Genomic DNA, 26,390 nt, shown 5'->3' on the forward strand with positions numbered 1-26,390 from the left:
AAGATAAGATAATGAACAGTATGATCCAGTCTCATGCTGCATAGTGCAAAGAGTTCAACTGCTTGAGTTAAGAAAGAATTATTTTCCCCGTCTCTGGCATTGCACAACAGTAAAGGTGCTTGAGTGAGGGGGGATGTCTGAGCTGTTGGGTGTGGGGTTACAGTAAGAGGCAGGATATCAGACAATGCTGTAGATTTTTGCCTACAAGTATGGAAAATACATAAAAATCTTATGTTTCAGAAGTGGGAACTGTATAGGTAATTCTGAAAGGCAGCCATGCTCTTCAGTTTCTCAATAGCCAACAAAATGCAATAAGAGAGAAGCTGCAGCCTGGGAAGTGGACTGCAAGAGCAGGAGTCTATTCCTGTCTCTCTGTGCTGAGAACAGGCTAAGCATATTGCCCATAATGACTTTGTAGAGGTTGTACAGAACACCTTTAATGTTTCAGAGCACTTCAGAACAATGTATTATAGAGATTGTTTAATACTGGGATGCACAAGTATCAATTGCAGGACTTAGAATAAAGGATAGTTTTGTCAGTGTGGTTAAGGTGGATCAGTGGCACCTTTTGGAAGACATGATCTTCTAATTTAAGCCTTACCAAGAATAACATCAACAGTTACTGGGTTTCTGTATGATTGTGGAGCTGTTATGGACTCAGAGAAGAGTAAACAGGTGTTCTTTGTTCACTGTACAAACTTCAGTAATTCTCTTCTTAGTATGTGTGCATATAATGGTAAGTAAGAATTATCATGCTGAACTCTAGAGATGCTTTCTCAGCCCAGAAAAATGGTGTCCTCTATTTCAGCTCTAATTTCACTATCCAAAACCCACCAAAACAGAAATGTTGAGTGGTGCAGTGCACATAACTCTTCCTACAGTATTTTGTAAAATCAGGCTACATTTGGGTTCTAGTTTATTTTAATTTTTGAATGCAGTATTATGCAGACCCAAACGTATTTATTTTCTCTGCATACACTGAATACCTCAGCTGATATATTTACAACCTGTATATATTGTTACAGCAAATTTTTTCTTGAAGTTAGATTATAGCATGGTGCAGCTAATTAAACAGTGATCTCTACACAAATTAAAAGGGTTGGGACATACCTCTAACATGGAAGTACAATTACAGTAATTTGATGTGCATACTGGCTGCATAAAATCACACATAGAGTACTGAAAACTGGGGCCTGTGTTTTGTACCTGTTAGTGCTGTTTGCACATGCAAATGTGAGGCTTACTCACACCAGCTGCCTTTGAAGTGCTACTGCTGCAGAATTGCTATGGAAATTGCACTCCAATACTCGGTAGATATTCAGATGGTTTGGGAAACACTACTCAAAAATTAAGACTCTTCTTCCTGTTAAGCATTGCCAGATCTGAGCAATACACGAAACACAGCTGAAGAGATGTTTCCTTTCTTTTTTTCCCAGATGATGCTGGAGTTTCACTGGAATGCTGCAGCACTCCCAAGATGTGGCAGTTCCAGACCATCATCAGACAAGTTACTTGTTCAGTTTCCTACTAACTCACTTAATATTCATTACAACTTAACCATTGTGCAGACACTTCACATGCTCCTGTGAACATCTGACTCTGATGATCCAATGTGTGTAGAGTGTGCAGTATTGGAAAGAGCCATAATCCCTTGATTTTATGTTTGAGCCTATTTTGGATTTAACTGTTCTGCATCCTACTTCGATTGTGACAATACAAGAGTTTTCAAGCACACTCACAGTATTTTTTTTCATCGTGATCAGGCTCCAAGCCAGAACTGATGTCAAGGATCAGTGTAATGAGAACAGCAGGTTTCTGTAAAAGGGATTGCCTGAACGGTGGCACGCACACAGCATCAGCAGGGACATCAGAAGTATTAAGACACTGTTTTGTTTTTGAAAGTCTGGACTCAGAATCAGCTGGAAAAGTAATGTGATTCCAAGTGACTGCTTACAATGTAGGTCAGTTCAATGCAAAAGTGAAAGCACATGTACCATCAAATTCCCACGTCTGGAGGGGGAGGGAGTGCAAGTCCAAAAAGCCCCAGAACTTACGTGTGACTCGTGTTTTCCGGTGAGTAACATGCGCTGCCATCCTGTGTGGATGGGATGTGGCAGAATGGGACTGGCTGGTGTGGGTGTGAGCTGGGTGCACATCTGGGAGAGATTAACTCCGTGTGTGTGTGTGTGTGTGTGTGTGTGCACACGTACTCTTCAGTTCCATAGGCATTGCCATGAAATTTCGGGTGACACCACCACCATGAACGTCTGTGCCAGCAAAGCTGCGATGGTGGGCGAGCCCCCTGGCTGCGGGGTGGCTGCTGGAGGGGCTGCGGGGCAGGATCCCCCCGGCTGCGGGGTGGCTGTGGGGTGGCTGCGGGGCAGGATCCCGCAGCAGCGGGGCCCTGCGGGAGCTGAGGGAGGGGAGCGTCCCGCACCGTGCTCCTTCCCCTCCACTGCCCGGGCCCGGTCCGGCCGGGAGGGCTCAGGCCCGGCCCGCAGGCTGCCATGCCGGGGCCGTGTTTTTTGGAAGCCGAGCCCTGGGCGTCGCGTTGCAGGGAGTTGCTGTTCGTGCTGCTCTAATTAGGTGATGCAGTTCCAGTTACCAACAGCCTTAATTGCAGTAACAGTAAGCGGCCTCCCCACTCACGGTCATGTGTTTCTGGTTACAAGAAGCTGAGCGGAGCTGGGCCGAGGGAAATCCCCTCAAACGGCACCGCGGGGCGGGCCGGGACAGGCAGCACCGGCTGCTGCGAGAGGGGCGGGGGCATGGCGAGGGGGCCCGCACCGCCCCGGGCTGTGGCCACCCCGGAGGGGCGAGCGGTAGCCCCGGGCCTGGCCCGCGCCGGCTGCGGCGGCGGCGGCGGGACGGGAGGGGGAGCTGCCGGGCCGGGCTGGGCCCGGCGGAACCGCGGCGGAGGGGCCGGGGGTGGGAATGTCAGGAGGGGCCGAGGGGCGTGGGGGATCGGGCCGGGATGGGCAGGAGCCGCTGCAGGGCAGGGGTGAACTCCGTGAGCAGCTGTCAGCAGACCCGTGCTGACCGCACCAGCCCGACTTGCCCGGCGCAGATGCGGCAGAACGCGCTGGTTCCGGAGCTGTAAAGTTACCTATGAAAATGATTTGTTTATATGTTTTTTTTTCTTCCCTGTGGCTGAGTAAAAATGATTTGTATATAAAGAGTTATTAATTTGGATTAAGCCCGTGTATGAATTTTAAGTGGTTCACTCTTCCTCAGTGGCATGGATTCTGTCCCAGGATATAAGTGTTGTAATGCAAATTAATTAACTCACTTCTAAAATGGATTCCAAATTAGCATCCACACAAGGAATTAATTACAAGTAGCTTTTGCCTCTGCAAAAAAAAGTTGAGAGTCGCACAGTTCTGCAAAGGTCACAAAACAGTGCTGCGAGATGGGGCTACAGTATTTGAAATGTACCACTTACCTTGTAGTCATTGCTTTCAGAAAGTCAATACACTGAGTGTAATAGATCACTGCATTTTAAACAACTTCTAGACAGCATAATATATTCTTAAAAATTCCTCAGGGAATAATTATTTCTAAGGGTATGAAGAGAGGAATATGTTACTGAGGGATAAAGTAAGGTGTGAACTTGTTGCAAATCATCTGTGCTGTGGTTTGCTTTGTGTGCTTGCTTTTACCCCGTGGTAAACATGAAGCTACCCCAGAGTGAAGGAAGAAGTATCTCTTTAACTTGAGATATCCTCAGTAAGCACTGTAATAGAACTATAATGTTTTTATTTCTCCTTAATGACTTGAGGATGTTTCTAAGGGTCACACACACATCCAACATGTGAGTGCTGTCAGATAGTAGTATCCTATGGCAAAATGTTCATTTGACCAAAAAAAGCTGTCAAAACAGGTGATGAATGAAGAGCTCAAACTTCAGTGCTGAAGGAGGTCAGTCTGTGAGTAATGGTCTGTCACTTGCCTGAGATCATGAGCTGTTTGCCTAACTGGCTCAGGACAAACCCAAGCCAAAGATGACAAATGATGCCATATAAGCTTTCCCAGTTGGCTTATTCCAGTCTGATCCAGATCAGTTGGGCCCCAAGGTCATTTGCACTCTAGAGCCATTTATTGGCAAGGATGACAGAGTTTGTGGTCTCCCTCCCACTCTTCTGAAGGATGACAAAAGGAAAGATAAATAAGAGGAGTTATCTGCTATTCATGGCCAACTCTGAAGCCTAAGCAGAAGGGATGAGACCATGGTTAGCAGCAGAGGCTGAAGTTGTTCCTTCACAGAAGTCACCATCCAGCTGATGTCCCTGGTGTGCATGTGATTCCTGTATGCACAGATGAGTACAGTATCATGCTATCCTCAGGATTTAGCCACTTCCTAAATTTGTGGTTTGGTGAGCAGGGTAAGTTGTGTTTGATGGCCTCAGAAAGTGACTAAAATTAGAAATTGAGCTGGATGCAATTTCCAGCTTCTTTGGACCAACTCTCATGGCTGGCATTTCCCCTTAGCCTCCCTCATTGCCCTGCAAGTCAGATACTTCTTACTCATGTTGGGGGCTCGTAGGAAAGGCAGTGGTGTCACTGTAGCTGACCACTAACTGACCTCCTGTCAGTATACAGGACTAAAGTGTACTTGGCCATTCGGGTCCACCCTTCAGCTAGGCAGCTCCTGGTGTGTCTCCTGTAACAGCAGGAGCCTGACTTAGTGACACAGAAATACTTTCCAGTCCAGTGTTCTCTGTGCCTGGTTCCATTCTGGGCATAGCACTACCAGTTTTGACAGACACACCTTGCCTTTTCCTCCCTCCCTTTTATGTATGTGAAGTTTTGAGAGGCAGTGGCACTGAGGTAAGCACCTATTAATTGGGTCCAGGTAAGCTGTTTTCTTCATCCTTAGGGGAATTCTTCCTGCTCCAGGCAGAACCCTTTTCCTTGGCAGATGGTAGCTGGCTTCAGTACATCTTCCCTACCTGTTTCCTTTGGTTTGAGATTTAAAAAAAAACAGACACTGAAGTCACACAGATCCTGATAACCTAATTTTCATAATTAATCTCCCTTATTGTCTGGCTTTCTTTGTATTCCCTTGGAAACCATCACATGGGAAAATGATGGTCATGGGGGAACCATCTGAGTCTCACAGAGTTCTGGTAATGTACACACCCATCTTCCCCATGATCAAGCTTGGGCTACTCCTCTTTGCTATATTTAAAAAAAAAAAAAAAAAAAAAAAGAAAAAAGAAAAAAAAAGAAAACCGTTAGGTCAGGAACTAAAAAAATCAGGGAAGGAAAACGCTTCTCAGTGAAGGCAGAGGCCTCCAGCAGATGAAAAGGAGAAGGAAGAACAACCATACACAGCCTGTGACTTGGTGCGTGCTTCCACACATGCATCTGAGTTTCTTGGCTGAAACTGCATTTCAGTGGGTGGCAAAGGTGTGTCTGAGGAGTACCCCCTGTTTGTTCACACTGTAGTGTTGGTAGAGGTCTGTCAAATAATCTTTCCTCATGCTCATATTGCTCCTTTGGGCACAGCACTTACTGTCAGGACAGCTATGGCCCACCTCTTTTTGTCCTTGGTTCATGCATCTGAGAGCAGAGATGTGCCAATGTGGTTTGAGTGTAATCTGCTCCTAATACTTTGGTCTGGGACCTGTTATGATTCATCTTGATTCCTTCAGCATTCCCCATGGCGTTATAATCATTCCAGAATTCAGGCAAAACCTTCTCTGTGACACCTGCCCAAGGAACCTCCTCTTCTCCCCAGGGATGCCAGATGTTCTTGGAACTGAAGATCATCTGATCTTAGTTCTGCAGTGTGTCCCTTTTCAGACTATCTATCCTAAACACTAAGGAATGCTTTAAGGGAGATTTTTCTTTCAGCATCTGCAAGTGTCAATAGGGCTTCATTTATTTGATCCCTCCATTCTTCCTTTAGCTCTGTACCGTATGGTATATATGGTATATATGTATATTTTGTGTTGAAGACCCGAGTAAATCCAGAACTGCAGTCCGCTCACTGCTGTTGAGATGGGAGTGGCTGTCTAGATCCTCTGGAATATGAGGTTAGGTCCTTTGGAGAAAGGAGAGAATTTCAGTCAGTCTTTCCAAATCTCTGAAATTTGTGCTCAGGTCAGGACCCAGAAGGGAAGCAAAGCTTCACGTGGATGGGGACTTTGCTGAAAGAATGTGACCTGTCTCTTACCTCAGTGACCCCATATTTGTGAGAGCTGCAGTCTGTAAGCAAACAGCAGCACTAAAAATAACTATGTTTTGCCCCCATCTCCATGCTGTTGGTATTTTGTGTGAAAGGATGGCTGAGTGGGTGGACTGACACTTTTCCTTCTTCCCTTTCTTTGTTTTGTTTTGATTTTGTTTTTGTTTAACTTAAACATACATGGTTGTCATTTTCTCAAGGCATGACCCAGCCTGAGGCCTTTTTGCTTCTATGTTTGTTCTGAAGTGGGGCCATAATTTTCCCCTTCCAGGCAGCCTTGGCTTCAGGCATCTTAGCAGAGTGAGTGTTGCTGGTCCAATTTATCTGTGCCACTTCTTTCCAGTCAGTTGCTGTACTTGTAGAACACCAGTACAAGTCTCCCCCATTCTCCTCCCCAGTGCCTTATCAGCAACCCAGCCTAAGACCCACATGGGCCACTTGCCAGCACATAACTCTGCTCTGCCTTGGGATAAAACTCTTGATACTGCCTTTTTTAACTTGTTTTTCAGGTAGTCCCTACCCTTTGAACACTGACATTTTTCAGACTGTTCTTCAAACTGTTCATCTGGTCTCAGCTCCAGCCTCTGAATTTCACAAATTTTAGTGCCTAATTTTTTTTTCACTGGAGTAAAAGAGAATAGAACTTTCCAAAGTGCCCGAGGTATTTTATCCCAGTGAATTCTTCTAGAAGCTCCTACACATGTACAAAATATCACTTCCAAAGCTTGGGCACAAAAATGGGATACTTCCTGCAGGAGTAATTAAGCTGGGACCTCCCTGTGACAAAAGTTGCTGGCATGGCTCCATCTCCTGAGGTGGGCCAGGTTATGAGAGGTAATGGTAACAAATGCATTTTGCAAAAGATATAAAATCTTACACTTCCCAATTAGAATCAATCTGTAGGAAGTCAGAATCTAAGTCCTTCATTTGGAAGATCATATCTGCCTGTGATGAAAATCATGTTAACCTCTGAAGCACAATACTACACTCTGATTAGCATGAGCCTTTCTGCAAAAACTGAAATAAAGCCCTGTTCTAGCAAACTGCCAGACTTGCTCTTTCCAGCCTCCATCTGCAGCCTCACATGCTGCAGGCTGCAGTTCTGTGGCACTGTTTGAATGCTTGCTAGATGCAGAGGTGGAAGAGCACATCTCTTCATGAGATTCTGTTGCAGAATGGAAATGACTGTGTTCCTCTGAGTCAGGGAGGCCTAGATTAGATCATGGAGGTGGGAATTGCTGCTATTCTGATCTGTTGTCCAGTGATAATGCTAGTTTCAGTTCTCCTTGCAGAAATCTAGCCACTAGTTCCTTGGTCTCCTACCAGAAAAAAATTATATTGCTTGTTTGTTCACTCAAATCACTGCTTGCTTTGGGAATAATGCAGAATAGAAAGAAAAGAAGGTGTTCCCTCGGTTTGAAAGTAGACTTTTTCTGTGCAGTAGAAAATAATCCCACAGAAATGTCCATAATGTGCCAGACTTCTGGGCAACTGGCTGGAACAAAGCAGTGAAACCTGATCAAAAAGAACATTTAAGATAATTTAATCTGGTTTTGTAATTGTAGTACTTTATCAACACATAGATGTTGCTGGAAGGGCTGGCTGACTGGGTTGTGCAGATGTGTAACATCTGTGTACATTTGGCCTCTGGAAGCTATCCTAGTGATGGTTCATTCCAAAAATTTTACTGGTTTTCTATGTTTCTCTTGACCGGAAAAAGGAAGAATGCTTTTTCCAAGGTCATTTTTGGTGAAAGTGTTTTCTGGTTCAGATTCAGTAGACCAGGAGAGACCAGACTACAGCAGTTAAGTTCTCCTTTCCATTCAGTCCTCAGACCACCAAAGCCTTATCACAAGGGCAAATCACTGGTGACATCTACCTTAAGCACATAGTTGTGGGTGTTGCTGGTTAACCCACAACACATTAGGAACAGAATTCCCAACCCACTGTTTCAGTACAATTTTTTTAGCATGCAAAGAAGTTGGGAGTCTGCACATGGAAATGGGCAGCAGACCCTGTTAGCTACATCCAGAAAAATAGGTGGTGTGAAGGTGATCAATCCCCCCATTGTCATGACAGTGAAGTTTTTTAGATTGGGCAATGAAGTTTTTAGTTCTTGAGCCCTCTCTGGAATATAATGTCCAGTTTAAATACAAGCGTATTAACTGGAGCTTAACTCTCTTCCTTTTCCTCCTTTATCAAAATCCTTATATTTGGTCTTCTTTGTGTGAATCAACCTCTTGCACTTGAGGCGTCTGTCAGCTGATCTCTCCTTTTTGTTTCTTGTTAGCTTTACTCATGGCGTGCTATTTCTTGTAACTTACTTCCCTGCACTTCCATTTGCACTGTGCAGCTCAACCCCCCGGGCATTCTGGGAGCATGGAGCCTGCAATCCAGGGAGTGGGATTTATATCCAGCACCTCTTGAACGGCCTCCTCCTCCTTGCAGTGGCTGCCCAGAAGTTCTGTGGTTTCTTTGTTTTAACCTGGCAAAGTTCCACTGAGCTGAAATCAGCTCAGCCCCGGGAGCTGGCAGGTGGCATGGATGGTCTTAGGCCTTCGCTTTTGCCTTATTTATTTTGTTTGCTGATGGATGAGCACTTTGTCCCCTTTGAAAAGCTGACCACTTCAAAATCCACAAAAACTCTCCATCCAGTACCTGATTGCACCACAAGCCCTGGAAAGTCCACTGACATTATTATACATCCTGTAAGGAAGTTTCAGGAGGTAATTTTGAACTCTTTTGTTTGTTTTCAATTCATGTATGTATCAGTGAATATGACTTTAAAGACATCCTGACTGTATCTGTATTTGCACAGTAGCAAGTTTGCACTGTGAGTTTTCAGCTTTGTTTATCCCCACTCCTACACTATAAATATTAACTAGTAATGGGAATCATAAAAGCACCATAAAATAGGATACAAATTACTTTGACTTGGTAAGATTAACTTTGGGGTTTGGGTGGTTTGGGGTTTTTGACTTAAAGGGTTATCTTTTGATATTTAACATCTTTCCTATGGAGCTGGCTTCCAGCCAAGACCTCTTTCCACTGTGGGTGAAACAGGGCAGGCATTGGGCTGGCAGCCTGCTGTGCTCACCATGCAGAGTATGCCCATCTGGCCCTGTAAAACTGGGACTTTTACCTCCTTAGACACAAATGTATGGTACAAGATCCTTTCTAAATGTTACATGAGATTCTGGGAATAGTCTGCCTGGTCCCAGCAAACTTTAGAACTGTTTATCTAAGCACTCTAATGGTGTGCCAAACCACCAGGTGTTCTGTATGCCTGGGGCTCCACTTGTTCTGGAAGACTTCCTTGGTTTTTGTTTGTACAGACAGTTATCCTGGTCTGGATAGTGGGTTCAGTGTGCCTCTCCCAGTGCTATCTGCATATTCCAGTTGATTGAGAGAATCTTTCCATACTTCCCCACAATGAACCGTGTTAGGATTGCTGTGGTGACTGCAGTGGATGTTGGACAGGACTGTGTAATGGCTCTTTAAGCTGTGTCTCTTGTGTTCACCTTAAATGCTACCTATGGGGGTTCCTTGCTTCTGTACAACCCATTCCTTCTCAGGCACATGAGACCTTAGCTGTGCATTTGTAAATATGTTTCAGTTTAGTGTTATGTAGCAGCCACCATGCTGTTGTCAAGATGAGCTTATTACAGTGGAAATTAGATGAAATTCCTCGTGTTATGCAAAAGATCAAACAAGATGTCCATCACATCCAGGAAACTATGAATAAAAACTGTACAAAAATCAGCAGAGGATGATTAGAGGAGAGGTGGTCATGTGAAACTGCCCAAATTTATGTGCCCAGTTTGGGAACTGAAGTTTAGGTTCCCCACTGGGAGAGAAATAGATTTCTTTCGAATTACCCTCTGGAGTTAATTCCTCCTCTCTTTCCTTAAGTGCCTGAAGTACAAAAAAACCCAATAACAAAACCCCACCCTAAAATATACAGTAGAAGAGTCCAGCTCTGTCCACACATCAGCAATCGTTCTTTTTCAGTTCCCAAATGAAACAACCAGCTCTGTGATGCCCTCTTTCTCAGATGGTTCTCATACCAAATTGTTACCGTATCAAAACCAATTACCAGAAAGAACAAATAGCACATCTTTGGATACCACAACATCACCCTCAGTTTTGTCCTTTAGAAAAACAATTACCTGCTTAATTGTTTTGTGCAGGTGACCATCAACAGCAATAGATGCAAGCTGCTCTTTGATGCTTGGGCTAGGTGGTGGTTTTGATGGCAATGCTGTGTCTGCTTCTCTGTATTTACACACATTACTAGTTTGTGCCTTTGCAGAGATTACTCTTTTTCAAACAAAGCAATGACTGGATTGAACCCAAGCATTGTTTAAGAGAGGCCTGTGACTCTGTGGCTTGTTTTCTTGTTTTGTTTGTAAAGGTCAAAGACATAATGATATTTTTTGGAGGTAAAATTTAACTTGTACTTGAGCCTTTCGTGGGTTTAAGCAGAAGAGAAAGTGAAAAAGTTGGTTTTGGTCAAAAGCATGACATTTCTTCAGTAATTTCCCTCATCAAACACATTCTGGAAGTGGAAGTTTATCGTGTCTCCCTGTGAGGCCATATTCCCTTCCTTTAATACCACTTTCTCTGGAGTTTGCCTGTCTAAATGTAACCACCAGGATTTATGCTTTAAATCTGATAAAAATTTCTGTTTCTGACCTGATTTTTCAGGAGTGCCAAATCACTGTAAACTTCAGTGAGACATGTTTCAGAGTATGCACTTTCTAACACCAGACCCCTGCCTTATCTGGGATACAAGGGAGCCAAGCAAGATTTGGCATGCTGGAGCCTGGAAGGTTCAGCTGTGCTGCAGTGTGGATTTTGAATTGAGAAGCCTCTCCTTAGGTACCTGGCAAAGTGTCAGAAGGAAGAAGCTGGTTGTGCTTCCTACTTCACTGAGTGAAAGAGACCTTCAGTGCATTATTCGTAGCTGTTTTTCAAGGTAATAGTCTGTGTGAAATTCTTACTAAAGGATTGCTTGTTACAGGCAGGTAAAGTCTAAGTGCCAGCAAATGTTCTGCAGGGTCTGATACTTCTGTGAGGTCTAGGCTTTCAACGTTGTTTACTTGGAAATATCATAGACATTGTACATAAACACTGGTACAAACAGGCTTAAGAACTAAACCCCCAGTTTTTACAACTTTCTGTATGCACAGTAATAGCTAAATGATGCAGACAGACATTCAAAATGAGAGTACAATTGTTCTTTAACAGGACATCTTATTCATCTGAGTACGTCAGGTTTGTAAAATGGAAGTATTCAGAGGCACAGAATTGGTTTCAGTCAGTGTTTTGTCTTGGAAAAAAATATTTAAGAAAATGTTTTTGAAACAGAATTTTTAATTGACCCATCCATATTTTTTTCTTCCTCTCCTCAGTTTTTGAGTTTGTGAAAGTCGTAAACATTTTTTTCTAAGTAGGTATCGGGAAAGTTTTTGAAATTGCAAAAATATTCACAAGCAAGGAAAAGCATTTCCTGCTGATCTCAGCTTGACTCCTTGAGGGAGTATGACACTTTCTGCAAAATTGACAGAAACCAGGTAGGATTTTCACTGCCTGCCAGGCAGGTTTGAAAACCTGCTTGATTTCCTTTCAGCTCACCCACCCAGCTCCCAGGGAGCCTGATGACGGATGGATGGAGAGCTGAAAGCCTGAAACTCATCTCTGTAGCTCTTCAAATCTCTGGGCTGCTGCAGAGGTCTCAGGGGAATGACTGCTGTAGCTCTGTGCAGCCCATCACTGGAGCATTTCAAGCTTCCAAACAAATGTATCTCCCATAACCTGGGATCTTCAGGATCTCTGGCTCCTGGGCAGCATGCCAGGCCTGAGCTCTTCAGCAGTCTTTAACACTGAGCCTCTGCAGCTCTCCAGGTGGGATACATGGGAGCAGCACTCCCCAAGGGCTCTGAGCTCTTGAGGCTTGGTTGCTGATTCCCACCTATGGTCTCCTCTAAGGGTCAGGCAGCCATTTGCCCTGGAGGGGAGCTATGCAGGCTCTCCAGCTGCCCCATATCATGTTCCACTTCAGCTTCAATTCAAACTCACAATTTTTTTTTTTTTCCAGGATTGTGAATTTGTCCACTAAATTATGTCCATGATTTCACTGCAGTAACTTTTTAAATCTAAAGAGGCCAGTTGAGGAATATTGTTTAGGGTGTAACTAGGAGTGTTAATGTGAGAAATACTCATCCTTTTGGAAGTTATAAATTAACTGAATCCTCGCTCTCTCTGGGATCTGATACATCCCATCTTTGAACATCTTTTGCCCTAAGGAACAGTGTTGAGTCAAAGCTGATGTGGGTCTGATCTGCAATATTCAAACCATTTGCTGGTTCATGTGGAATACATCATAAGTAAAAAATGTTAAAATAAAGAAACCTGGTCCTAGGGCAGTGTAAATCCTGGATTTCAGACATGTGAATTTTAAATTTGAGAGAGTTATCTGATGGAGAGTCTGGTAGGTCAGGTTTTTTTTTTCTGTCTTTGTTACACCTGTTCTGGTCAACAGAATTGACACTACATTGCCATGAAGCTCATCAGCTTTCAGCCAGCTGAAGATTCTTTTTTAGGTGTCAGAGGCAGCCAGCTTGTGACATCTCTGCTGAGTGTGCAAGATTGGGCAGAGGGTTTGCCACATGCTCAGAATTGTGTTTGGGACCACACTAGATCATTTTGTCCAGGCAGTTTCATTAGAGACTGAAATGAGCTGGGGTGAAGGGTGAAGCCTAGAGATAAAATTTCCATATAGCACATACAGTGAGTCACTGAGACCCCGTGGAATATGGCTTGCTTTCAAAAGGTTGACAGCATTTAACCTCATGGAGATCTCAGGCACTGGGACCTGAGTGCTTTAGCCTTTACTAAACAAATAGTTTTAATGATTTGAGCCTTAACAGGAAAGTCCAGTGGGGGCTGTTGAACTCTGGAATTCGCTGCAGGGGGGCACAGGAGAGATTAGAGGCCATGGCTAATCAAAGAAAATCTGCTTTACATTGTACTGCTGCTTGCACAGCTCTCATTTTATATCTGTGACTCCCTTCTGCCTCAGAGGGAGCTGTGTGTGGAGAGTGATCCTTTCTGTTCTGAGTTTTCCTACCAAGATCTTTCAGGACAACCTCTGTTTCTGTGAATTCATGTCATTTTTTTCAGTGATCACTTCCCTCCAGCAGTTAGTTGTCCCAGTTCTTGCACTTCTTTGAATCAGCACACCTTTTTCCATGGTTATGGGATAAACTGAACTGCCAGCTGAAAGGATTTTTTCAGCTGTTCTGGTCGACTGCAGAGCAGCTGTGCCAGCAGCATGGTGAGTGTGGAAGGCAGGGGGTGCCCAAGCCACTGAATGCAAAACCAAAGCCTCCGTCATAGAACTGAAAATGCTGTGATGCCAACAAACCACCAACAGTAAAGGCATTGGCTGGTTCTTCACTTTTCTGGCAGGCAGTGGAAGATACACCTTCAGATTCTGTGGAGCCAATAACCCTACAACCCAGAAGGTCCAGATATTTAAAATAAAAACCTCCAAACAAAAGTGGAGGTGACGGGTTGGCTTGCTCTGAGGTTTATTCCAACCCAGCTGTGCCTTGTGTTAGCTTTATGGGCCTTGGAGGCCTTGGATCTGTGCATGATCATAGCAGATAGATCTGTGGCAATAGAAAACATCACTGCCCACAAGCTGCTTGTTCCCACATCTCTGACAAAGCTCGTGCATCTGGAACTCAGCTGGCAGGATCGATCGTGGCATTGCTGCACATCACTTTGGGCAAAGTCAGCTGCCTTATTTTAAGTTGTTGGAGGCAACCTGAGTGGCTTTGTACTGAAGCAGATGAGACAAACACACACTGTTCTGATAATTCATCTTCCCTTAAAGCATTGTGGAGCAATAACTTTCTGAAACTAAGTGGTAAGATGTAGCCAGAGTGAAGTAATATCTCATATAGCTTCCTCTGTTTCTGTGGTGTTTCTCTAACCATATTCATAAACAGGTTTGAAGGCTCTTACCCTTGAGCCGTGCACCCACACTGATCCCCCTTAACTCCTCTGTGCTCCTTTGTAATAGTTGGGTTGATGGGTGTGAGCACCAGAGCAGAGCTACACACCAAGCTATCTTATGGCCACATCTGCATCCCAGTTGGAACATGTCTTTTAAAAAGCAGCTTTTTGCAGTTTCATACTTCAGCTACCAACTAAACTCCTTATCAGTGTGATTCTATCAACAGGAAACTGGTAAGAAAAAAAAGAAGTACCCAACCCATACACCATGATACTATCTAATCTCTGTCCAATCTGCTTTCTGCTTGGGGACACATGCAACAGACTGCAGTAACTGTATGTCAGAAGGTCAAAGAATACAGGCAGGGGACAGCAGTATAAATAACCACTTGGGACTCAAAGAATCCAAAGTTAAAGCAGATTTTAAAAGCTGCTTAGTAATTAAAATATCTCACTGGGCAAATCAGCCTTTTTCTTGTGGTCATAGCTTCTCTGCTTTGTACTCAGTGGAAATAATATCACTTTTGGAGATGTGAGGAGAATACTATGAGTGCAGAAAGAAAGATAGAGGTAGGGTTTACTCTTAAACCATGAACCTGTACTCCACAGATACGGAAGAAATCGATTTCACTTACTGTTAACCAGTTCCTAAACTGTTCAGCTATTACAGTGTGTGGGGATATAATATTTAGCTGAAATTTAGATGTTTTTTGATTTAGCTTTTTTTTCTTACAAAAAAAAATAGACAGAAAGTGACATATGAGTTTATGTTTTATACAAATTGGCAATTTTTCACATGTGTAATTATAGTAGGCTGTTATCTGCATCTGTAAGATGCTATACAACTATTTTGATTAGAAAAGATTCAGAAAATTATGGCAGAGATTCAGAAAAGATACCTCTGGTGCTTCTTTTCAGATGGGCTTGTGTTCACCAGAGACTGAATGCCAACTGCTGTGGTTAAAAATAATGCTCTTATGTCAGATGTAGCCTTGGCAAAAAAGGAAAAATCAAACAGCAGATAATTTCTTTCTTCTGCGCTCCAGAAAGAGGTGGACTAAGAATAACAGAATATGTGCCAAGGCAGCTTTGACCAGCTGAAACAGATGGCACAACCATCCTGTCATCCCTTCCCACTGACCCCAGGGTTGCTTAAAACTTCTGCAATCCAATTACTGGTGTTAATCTGATTGTGTTATTGCACTAAGCATATTATTTAAGGACCATACAGGTATGGTTAGCTGGAATATGTGTGAAGCCTGCAAATTAAATGCATTAATTAAAATGAACATGTGTGAATGTCAACAATCCATTTATGGGGAGAGTGAGGAGCAACTGAAGTGGGAAGATTGAGAATGAATTTAGAGTTAGTTTCTTAGCACTTTTTTTCCTAGATTATGGAATTAGCTAATTCCTGGTTCTGAGATCTTTTTTCATGGAGCTGGTAAAGTACATCCTGATAGCCAAAGAGATTAGTGACAATGTTATTTAGTTGGGTGATGAACATAATCCCACTGCTTTTAAGGTGCAAATAAAGGAATTGGGAATAAGTTTTAAGTGTATGAAGACCTGGAAATCTTTTTCAGGAAAAATGATAATTAGAAAAATTTTTTAAATGGTCTAGGAGCTCAGCAGACTTCATTAGGAGATTGTCTTACTGTGGTAGCAGCAATCACTCTGAAGTTCTTTAACCTGCCTGTTTCTCCTCTACCTGGAGAGACTGATTTTTAGGTTTTCTTTTTTTACTGACTGAGGCACTTCTTAGTCTGCTGTCTGTAATCAAGTTGTTATTTCTGTAAAATATGCTATTGATATCTGCTTTAGGAGAGATCTTATATATTGGTCTGGTATAGAGATTGGAAGATGCTTGTGGTGCTGTTGGACACAACTCTGCCATAACACAGTCAGTATGGATGCACAGAGGAAATCCCTTCTTGCTTAGTTTGTTTGCTGTTCTCACTGTCCAGTCAGAGAATTGGTGCTTTTTATTTTTAGATGAAGTCTATGAGCTGAACTCATCTGACGATAGAATTTAAGGGGTCCTCAAATTATTTGGATAGCAGACCATCTGGTAATCTCGGGTATAGCAGATACAAGCCAAAATACTGAACATTTGTTTGTATCAGATCATGAATGGTTGATGCAGTAAATAAAGGAAGATGAATTAGACTGCAGATGCACTTCTGCTCTATGTGTAGTGAATGGAGCTGACACTGGGGATTTAGGTATTCTTGCCTTTTGCTCATTGGTGGCTGAATGAACTTGAACAAATCACTCTACCCTTTTTCTGATTTCCTTGTTTCTGACTGCAGATGCAGGTAAGACACCTTTGAGAAGGTCTGAATGCTCTGCAGGAGCAAAAAGAATATAGGCATTCCAGGTGTGTGTGTCATATACATAATCCTGGAACAGATGTTAGATCCACATTTATTGAATAAAAAGGTTATCTTTTACCTTTAAATGTATGTGTCGCTATAGAATTTTGGCCTTTTGTCTTACTGGCTCTTTACTTGCAAGTGGTTTTCTTGTTTGTTTGTTTTTCGTTTTGTTTTTTAATCAAAAACTCCACAGGCTGTTTGCAGAATGCCCTAAGTCCGTGCTGGGTAGACTTAGGTCCTGCAGTCAGTGAGACCTATGAAAATTGAAAATTGTCTTGTTGTCCATTGCTTACAGGCAACGTTCAACCTGTGTTAGTGGTGTCATCTCCTTGGCCTGGCTGGCTGTGTACTCACTTCCCTTCAAGTGGTTAAGTTAGTGGTTGTTCTGTGTCTATAATTTTAACTATGGGAAAGAGATCTTCTTAGCAATGTGGTACTAGAAAAATCCCTGGAACTATTTCTTGTTTTTTCTTCCCACTCAGTATTATGAAACAATGATAAATTACTGAATGCTAGCAAGTGCTGTGTGCACACCACCACCAATACATGCTTTTTATAGCATATAGATCTGTAACAAGAGCATGTAAGAGAACCATCTGCTGTGGATGACACAGTAGGGTGGCACCTGGCTCTGGCACCTTGCTCATCCCATTTACTGCTGTTGTTTCTGCTCGTTCAGCCCACCACTTTTAGCTGAAGCAACATCTAGAAGACATGAAGGGATAGGAAAGGAATTTAAAAAGGCATTGTTTATATCACTTTAACTTCAAACTTGCACAGCTAAAGCAAGGATAACTCTCATTACAGTTGTGTGAAGGTGCCTGTATCAGTGTAACTTCCCATAGCAAGTAATTTAGGCTTGGTGTTTGCAGAGCAGCTGCTCTAATTCTGTGATGTTTATGGGTTTGTATGTGAGTTTTTCTGTAACCGTACTTGCATGGGTGTGAAAATGCAAAGTGAAATGATTATCCTGAAATAACTTATACAATTAATGGTATTGGAAACAGCTTATTTAAAGTAAGGGGTAGGATAATATCTCAGTCTTGGAGAAGGAAAAGAAGAGGAAAAGGGATATTGTTGCTGGGGTTAGCCAAAGCGTTTAAACTTCTTTGTGTAACTGAAGCCTTTTTAGCTAACTTAGCAGGCTGTTTGTAACATAGCTCTGCTTATTCTTAATTCTGGTTCCTTACAGCTTCAACAGACTGTCAGTCAGAGCAGCAGTTTCACAGAAACTGTCTGCTGGTCCTGAGAATCAGAAGAGTCCCAGCTGGTCCTGGGAAGTTTCCATTTCCTAAAGCATCCACTTAACAGCTGAGGTGAAGAGGAGCTGGAGAAGAATAGGTGCTAAACTGTCACATTCCATCTTCAAGTGGGTCTCTCTGAAGTTAGCTCTGGTTGAGGTTAGGTCTTTTTCCAGCAGCTCTCCAAGGTGTCCTGTTACCCAGGGTCCAGGTCATAGGTAACTCAGGAACATGGACCTCCTCAGGAGAGCCTCCTGGAGAGAGATGTGTTGGGATGGTTTGAGCCTCAGCAAAAAAACAGTGCTTATATAAACAAAGCATCCTGTCCCCTGCATTTGAGAAAAGAGTATTTATGAAAGGAATGTGCCAAAACCCACAAGAGGTGAAGGGACATGTAGAGCCACCTACACCCTCCATATTCCTTACACACTCAGTCACTGCAAAAACAAACAAACAAGACAAGACTGGATTGGCCAAGATGGTTATAGAGACTGACTCAAAGCAGCCCTGTGTCCTGGCTGTAAACAAAGGTGAATATGCATTTGGAAAATGAAACGGATTGATATGAAGAGCTTTGTGCAAATAAAGGATTAGGAGAAGAAGGGTGGCAGCAGGGCACACACGTTACCACTGAAAAGTGCACAAAGGGATAAGTGAGAGTGTGTTTGTCTGGGCTGAAGCCTCTGCTCATGGATGTGTCTAACTGAGCATGACTGCCTGCACAGATACCCACCCTCTCTGAAAGGAAGGACTGAAGGACAGGCCTTGTCATTTCCCCTGTGGGGACAACTCCCAGCCTTGTAATCTTTCTTTTTTCCTGGCTGTGCCATAAGCTCATGGTGCTGCCTTGAGCAAGTGATGGGTGTTTACTTGTATCCATGTAAGCACATACGTGTGAGTACCCATGTGCAGTTGTGAGAATGTGGCGTGTCTGTGCTTGCATGCAAATGTGTTTATACAGGTGCTCACAGAAACACGTGTGGTGCCTGTGTTTGTGTGCATGCACTCTGAAAAAATATGGGTGTATCTGTGCACTTACATGTGGCTTTGTAAGTCGGTGTTTGGTGGAAGTTGTGTGTTACAGATGTGAGTATTCAGGAGGCTGGTTTTGTGTATATGTGCTTCCCATGTGCATGGGTGCTTGCCCACCTGTGGATGGGGTTTTTCAGTAACAGGGGATGCTGTTTCAGTTTCTGCAGACCAGTGGCAAAATAATAATGCCAAGTGAAAAGCTTATGCAGATCTGAGCTATTGATTGGAGCAGGATAACTCCCATTCCCTAATGCAGCAGTGAGGTTTTGCCTCCCTTGCATTGTTAAAAGCCTACCTGCATTTACATCAAACATTTTGCAGAAATGGAAGGTGTCAGTTAGGATTCCACCCACACTGGGGTTCTTTAATCTGCTCTAAATGCATTGTGTCCTTTGGATAGCTAGACCTCAGATGTTAATATAAGGCTTTCTCTTTTCTGTATCACTTATGATCAGTTTATTAAATTATATTGGCTGTCCAGTAGCAGCCCAAGAACTGAAAGCAACTGGGAGCTCCCTAGCACTGGACAAGCAGACATTTGGGGAGAGTGCCTTTTAATATTGTCTGTAACAAATGGAAAGATCCCAGGCTCCTGTGTCATGGCATTAACAGTGACAGAGCTCTGAAGGGGGCTGATAAGGACATTTGAAGTTATTACTTTAAACGGGCCTGTGATTCGCCTACCTCATCTTAGTGATAGAACTGATTGCCCAACTGGGATGCTTAAATTTATTTCCCCCTCTAGTTGTTGACATTCCCCTTTCAGGTATCTGATTGTTTTAACTTCTCTAAGAATCTTATATTACAACATCTAATTTTCAAAGAAAAGCATTTCTCTGTGCCTAGCAAAACCATTCCTACCTTCAGACAATACTTTATGTATATAAATTGTCTGTGTATTTATGAAGTAAAACTCTGGTTTTTATCTGCACCACACTGTGTACTGCAGCATCCAGTTATTATGGCTGGGCCACATCTAATAGGTGCTGTGTTCAGCAGTGTTGCATTTCATGGTGTTGGTAGCTCTTGTATGATAATAGTGCTTTGTTGTGGGTACTTAGTGGTATCTTCTGTTCATAGATGCAGTGCCATGGTATATTGTTTCCTCTCAATGTTTATTTTCAGCATCTTGGGCCAGCGCAGGTAGCAGAGTTTACACAGTTTGCAAAGTTTAGCCTGACCTGCTTTGTAGTTCTGCTTATAGCATTGGACTACTGATTTTATGTTGAGACTCCAGGTTGCCATGTAGTGATGATGCCTTTGTCCAGCCCTCAGTATCTTAAAGAAGCTGGGATTTCTTCTATTTGAGAAACTCATCATTGACCTTCATTTGGTCTGCTGAATGTGTTTGTAGAGTGCTGTATTTTCATGATGTAGACATTGCCACTTGTTATCTGAATGTAGATCCAGGAGGTTTTTAACTTTTTGTGAAACAGCTGTGATTTGACTGTCAGAAGGGCTTCTTCCTAGGTTTTTCCAACTATAAAATTAAATGAATCCTCAAAAATAGCAAGTTAATTGCCATGGACTGCATAGTAACTATGATCAGTATTTAATTTACTCTAGATTCCAGACAATGTGTAAAAATTAGCTTTAGTCTGAGGAATCCATCTTTCAAATGTCAAATGAAAAACTGTAAGAGCAGATCCTAATGACTTAGCAGTGATTTGTTGTGTCTCTGTTTTGTGTCATTTAAGGTCAACAGTATTGTCATTCATTTGTGACTTTGTAGTTAAGGAAAGTTAAAATAATGTTTTAGAATTTTAACTATTTCACCTGAGTATTTGTTCAAACAGTGCCATATACTTGGGAAAAAAAAAAAAGGAAAGTTAGAAGCATGGCCATGTGTACAAAATACTTATTGTGCAATTTTGCATGCACAATTACCCTGATGGCAAATGCAATTACACACTATGTATCTACAGCTGCATGCACAAATTGGCAAGTGCTCAACTCAGTATTTTTGTGTAGTCTGGTGAATTTATTTGGCATGAGAAGGCTTCAGGAATCAAGTCTTGATCTGAAGACACAGCCAACTAACCTTTGTGGAGGATATGCATCTTTCCTACCTTCCCTCAGAAGTGAGAATTGAATTCCCTCCCCACTGCCTGTTCAGACACTGACCTTTCCCTGGAAAGCAGTGATGAATTTTAAACTTCATGATGTGCTCATCTGTCCTGTGGAGCAAGCATCATTCAACTCTAAATGATCTGAGTAGCTCTGATATTTGATCCTGCTGAGGACTGTGTCCTCCATTTGCAGAAATGACCTGGATCTGTTCTAATATTTGCTGTATGCCATGTATGAGGATGCCATTTAAGCTGTTTGTGTGGTTTTACTTGTTCATGGTGGGTTTTAGGGTCCTCATGTTCTTTGCTGGTCTTTTACTCTGGCTTAGTCAGGGCATTTTTTTACTTCAGGCAGAAGAGCCCTGATGCTGCTCTTGCCCAGCTGACAGGTATAGTTAAGTACTGATAGTCCAAATTTCAAGAGAGGCCAGATCCAGATTTCCAGTGTTCAGCACTTGCAATGAGAGGCTGTATTTTCAAAGCATCACCCCTCTCGTTCTGAGACTTTTGTAATTTCTGGGACTTTTGTAATTGAGTGCCAGATTAGACAGTGGCATGCAGCCCTTTCTGTGATGTTAATAACTGGATTTTTCCAAGGACTTGGCAACTTCTTGGAAAGCTGAACAAGGTCCACAAAATATTTATATTCTTGCTTATTTTCTTCTAGAATGTAAAAAATACTGTGTGACAGCATGAATGCCCACAAAACTACTTATTAAGTCTACCTGGCACAAGCTGGTATAAAACAGACTGGGTTACGGATGAAGCTGCAGCTTTTCTTCACTCTTCAGGTCCAGGTCAAACTGAAGATCTGCAACATACTGGTTAACTAGGGGGAGCTGGAGCTGGAATTCCTGTAGAAATTTCTTGTGTCCCTTCAGCATACTGAAGGAGATGAGGCGGGGAAGCATCATTATTATTAATTACTTATCTCTTGCTAAGGTAGAACTCACTGACTTTGGGTGACTCTTTCAAAGGGAATCCTGTGTAAGTAATGAGAGACTAAGGAAGCTGTTAGAGGGCTGAAAACTTGCTCTGGCTTAAATTGTTTGTGTTCATTTGCTGCCTGGAAAGAGCTACAGGGGAGCCAGAAAGTCATTTTGCTCCATGGGAGAGCACTAAAATAATTTTTTCTGACTGAGACAATGGATCTGATTCTTCTGTCACTTACAAAAGCTTTGGAGCTATGTAATCTTATCTCAGCTGCTTAATTTACTTCAGTGTAAGTGAAAAGAGAATTCAGGGTATTGCTTCTGTAAGAAGCAAGCAAGCAAGGGCAATAGGCATTTGTCTCCATGTTAGCCTTGTTCCTTCCAGTCAGACCTTTGTTACACTCTTCTTGAGCATCTTATATCAGTAAATTAGTGGCTTCAATATGTGACAAGAGCACGATTGAGATGGTTCTTTGCACAAATATATGGTGGGAGGAAAGTCCTGCCATTTGTCCTACCCAACCATAAGCAGTCAGGCCTGGTGGTGGACTTCTTAGGGGAAAGAGGAAGGAAATGGCAGGGCCATAGCCCCCCTCCCGTGTTAGACTGTTCAGTTCCCATGTGATGGAAGAGCATCTGGTTGGTTATGCAACCTTCCCTACCAAAGCACAATCCTGTTTGACCTACTGAGACTTTTCTGTATGTTACTGCCATGGTCTTACTGCATGTGCTTGTCATTCTCCCCTGCTCATCCCTTACCTCTCCATGCATTAGAACAGCAGAAACATCACGTCAAAAATTTGCATCAAGTCACTGTAGGGGGAAAAGGTGTGAACTGGAGATTCAGGGTGTGAATCCAGGAGATAGAGGTGTGTCATGGAGGTGACACTGTCCTAAGGGAAAGGTTTGTCATTTGTCTTTCTGCACATTGAGTCATGGAGCAGAGCTCCAGCTGACAGTAGCAAAAGAAGCTAGACCAGAACATGGGCAGGAACATGTGAGAACAGAAAAAAATGTTTAAAAGAGGAGACAATCCCTAATTTAGCTGCAATTCCCTGTGGCTGGCAACATGGAGGGGAAAAAAAGACACTATTTTTAATGCTCTCTCAGCTCAGCATTATAAATCAGCAACTGTTCTGATTTAGTTATAGCACAAGCAAAAAGATGTTTTTCTCTTACTGCTGTCCCAAGGAATTCACTCTGAGATCTAAATGTCAGGGTCTGTCTTTTGTTTCTTGCTTGAAATCTGCACTTATCTCCAGATCTGAATGGGAAGTGTTTTGCCATCCTGACAAACTTCTCAGAAATTTGAGAATGTTCCTGCATTCACACTGAGTTGGAACGCACATCTTTAAATGTTTTCTGCTCAAAACCCACAGGAGACACCCATGCCAGTGTAAGTTGCAGCCTGGTGATTCTGGCAGCCATTTGGGATGAGAAGGTGCCAGGTGCCAGTCTTGGTTCTCCCCTGCCTCTAGCAAGTCTCTGGAATGCAGTGGAATCTTCTGGAATGCTGACTATTCAGGGGCTGCTTTTCCTAATCCACCTGGGGTCTGGGAAGCCTTTCTTAACAAACACTTCCTTAAAAAATATGTACAAAAACATAGCTTGATAGAGATCTCTTTCTTCTGTTCAAAAATCCTCTTTGTTGAAGATTCCCAAGCAGCTGCAGATGACAAGGCTGTAGGTAAAGCCTGCACCAGGTAAAAGCCCTCCTGGCCCATTCACAGCTGAGTTTTGGCTTTGCAAGACCAGGCAGCAGCAGCAGAAGGGCAGGAGCTCAGTGAGGTCAGCAGCTCTGGCTGTGAGTACCCACGGGGGACACATTGCTGGGTGGAACAGGTCCATTTTTCTCTTTGTGTTATTTTCTATATAATCCTACTGCTGTAGCTCTTCTGGTCAGGAGTATGGTAAGTTGTAACCCTGACCAAGACAGCTATGCTGACAAGAGTCCCTCATGCAAATACAGTCCAGCTGGGACAGAAGCAGGGTTCGTGCTGGGCATGTGTTACTGGCATGGCAGATTGGCTTAGCTGTATTAGTGAGGTAACAGACCCAGTTACTTAGAGCCTGAATCATACAGAGAATTCATTTAAAATAGGAACAACAAAGTCTTTGTTTGTCCTTTCAGTCAAAGAAGAGGCACCATGTAAATGGAATGATTTACCACTATTTAACTATATATCTGTTTCTCACCTTCGAAGGCTGTCCAAATGCTTTATCTACCATAAATTTAACCTTGGACCAAAGCTGAGATGCTTAGATTCCAAAGTGATAGGTACCTAAGAAATGAGAAGGCAGAGATAAAGAGAGTAGCATGAGACTGAGTGAAATGAGAACTGTCTGGCCCCTTCACAAATACTGAGGATAAACAATAGTGATCTTTGTACTTGGGCTGTAGGCGTGTTGTCAAGGTAAATGAGACCTGGCAGAGGGCCCTATTGTCTCCTTTCCCACAACTCATTAAGATTTACTTGTTTTATCATCAATGAGTATAATAACCAGAGCTCTGATTATGCCACAAGGACATCCCAATGATTCATGAACCAGAGATTGCATTAGCCATCAGAAGGGTCTTCTCAAAGGTTTTCTCCTGGTCTTCTAGGAGGTAGAAGTAACATTTTTACAGTGGGCTGCTCAGCAGGGAGCATTAGGCTGGTATTGCACACTTTGCAAAGTTCTTTTCGTCCTTTATCCAGCCCTCACCCCCTTAAGTTTATCCAGCAGTGACACCCTTCCCTAATGTGCAGCATCAACACCCACACACAGAGGTTGAGTTGCAATAAGGCTGGAGGCTACTTCACTTCTGAGTCGTTGCCAGCAAGGATTGCAGCACATAATGAATCAGCTGGATTATGCTTACCTTGAATAGGTCTGCCAAAAACTCTGACCTGATTTCCTCTCCCCCCACTCTCATTTCATTGTCAGGAGCCAAATGGGCTCTGGATGCAATACAGTGCCACTAGCTAAGTTGCCAACCCACAAGATTTTGCAATAATACACCTTTGTCTTTCAGTAGCATCTCTTATCAAACAGTTCGTAGTTATTGTTACAGGCCTCAGTGTAGCAGATAAGTGTTATTCCCCAAGCTACAGAAGGACCAAATGAGATATTGAAAGATTAACAAGATCTCAGAGCAGTTCAGTAGTAAAAGTAAGACCATGTTGGGCTGCTCTGCTGCGTTAGCTGTTTGTGATCATACACCTACTGATCCTCAGGTGCTAATGCACTACACGAGATCTCAACACTCTGCTTCCTTGTGCTACTCCACAATTCATTTCTTGAGGAGGCAATGAAAGATCTGTGATGCCTGATACAGTGAGGCCTGTTCCTCAAGAGATGGAGGTTCAGGTATAGTTGTCTCAGCACTTTTACCTTGAGCTCAGTTCAGGGAAATGATTACCACCAGCCATGTCAAACCCGTAACAGAACCCATTATAAATGCTAGTTTAGAAGATGTTCTTGTACATACATTCTGTAATATTGGAATACTGCATTTAAACATTATGCTGCCTGTGGAGGGGTAGCAGACCTATGAAAACTTTAGTCTGTTAGACTGTATTTCTGTTCCTGGTGGTTGTTGTGCTGGAGGTAATGCTTGCAAAACAGAAAATGTAACTGCTTCTCTCTCCTAGTTTCTAGTTGAATTAATGGATGTAACCTAGCTATTGGAGAGTTAATTTTTGTTTTTTGTTTTGTTCTCATTTCCTTTTAACATGGAAAACTGTGCAGCAGTGTCCTGTTTCATGTTTATTTGTTTTTAATACACATGAAGTACATAAAAACATTCATGTAAGAGACAGCAACATCAAAGTGGAAGAGAATGGAACATGGTGAGAACTGTGAGGATTCTTAGTTCCTGGGGAGTTTTTTCCACACTCTTGGACTGGACCACAAAACCCAGCACTTCAGGGCCTCTCCAGTCCTGTGGTCCCACATCCTAGATATGGGGATCTGGAGCAAGCCTGGGGCTGTGTGTAGGGCAAGCAGCCTGTGATTCTCCCTGTCTGCAGCCCCTGCCCCAGGCCCCTGCCTGTCACACAGCACAATGTGGAGCTTGCCTCCATTATCCTGTGGTATGGGACAGGGCTCAGCCCATTCCACTGAGCCCTAGGATGCAACCACCCCCAACCTAATTCTTCATCTTTAAACTCTGGGCAGTCCTTTGCATGCCTGGCCTCAGGTCCTGGGCTCACACAGAAGGAAGAACAGAGTTAGTGTTCCCTTGAGAGTCAATGCAGTCTTAGAAGGACAGGTTCAACGTGTTCAGTAAAGCAAGTGTTAACCCATGTTTGAGCAGAAAAAGGTTTTTTGTGATACTATTTCAGCATGGAGGATCTATGGAAGTAACTGATTTATGGGAGAGACTGATTTTTATGAGAGACATGGAGGATATTTTTTAATGAAATGAATATAGGATTTCCTTTGGTCTTTATTCAGAGGAGATATTTAATATCATCTATTGCATACATATAGCTCATGCATTGAAGTAATACATAAATTACATATAAACTATTTCATCT

General features: G+C 42.9%; 2 long non-coding RNA genes across 2 annotated transcripts in view; both read left to right on the forward strand.

The window, feature by feature from the left end:
- Window positions 1–2,459: 2,459 nt before the first annotated feature.
- The window catches only part of LOC139803703 (uncharacterized), a 44,941-nt gene continuing 21,010 nt past the window's right edge, over window positions 2,460–26,390 (forward strand). Inside the window, exon 1 of the long non-coding RNA XR_011729134.1 lies at window positions 2,460–2,628. This is a non-coding gene — a long non-coding RNA (uncharacterized lncRNA). The remainder of the gene's footprint in view (window positions 2,629–26,390) is intronic.
- On the forward strand, window positions 10,627–12,356 carry LOC139803704 (uncharacterized). Its single transcript, XR_011729135.1, has 3 exons — window positions 10,627–11,168; window positions 11,647–11,766; window positions 12,291–12,356. It is a non-coding gene; the product is annotated as an uncharacterized lncRNA (long non-coding RNA).

The sequence above is a fragment of the Heliangelus exortis genome, chromosome 16 (genome assembly GCF_036169615.1).
Source record: "Heliangelus exortis chromosome 16, bHelExo1.hap1, whole genome shotgun sequence".
Lineage (NCBI taxonomy): Eukaryota > Metazoa > Chordata > Aves > Apodiformes > Trochilidae > Heliangelus > Heliangelus exortis.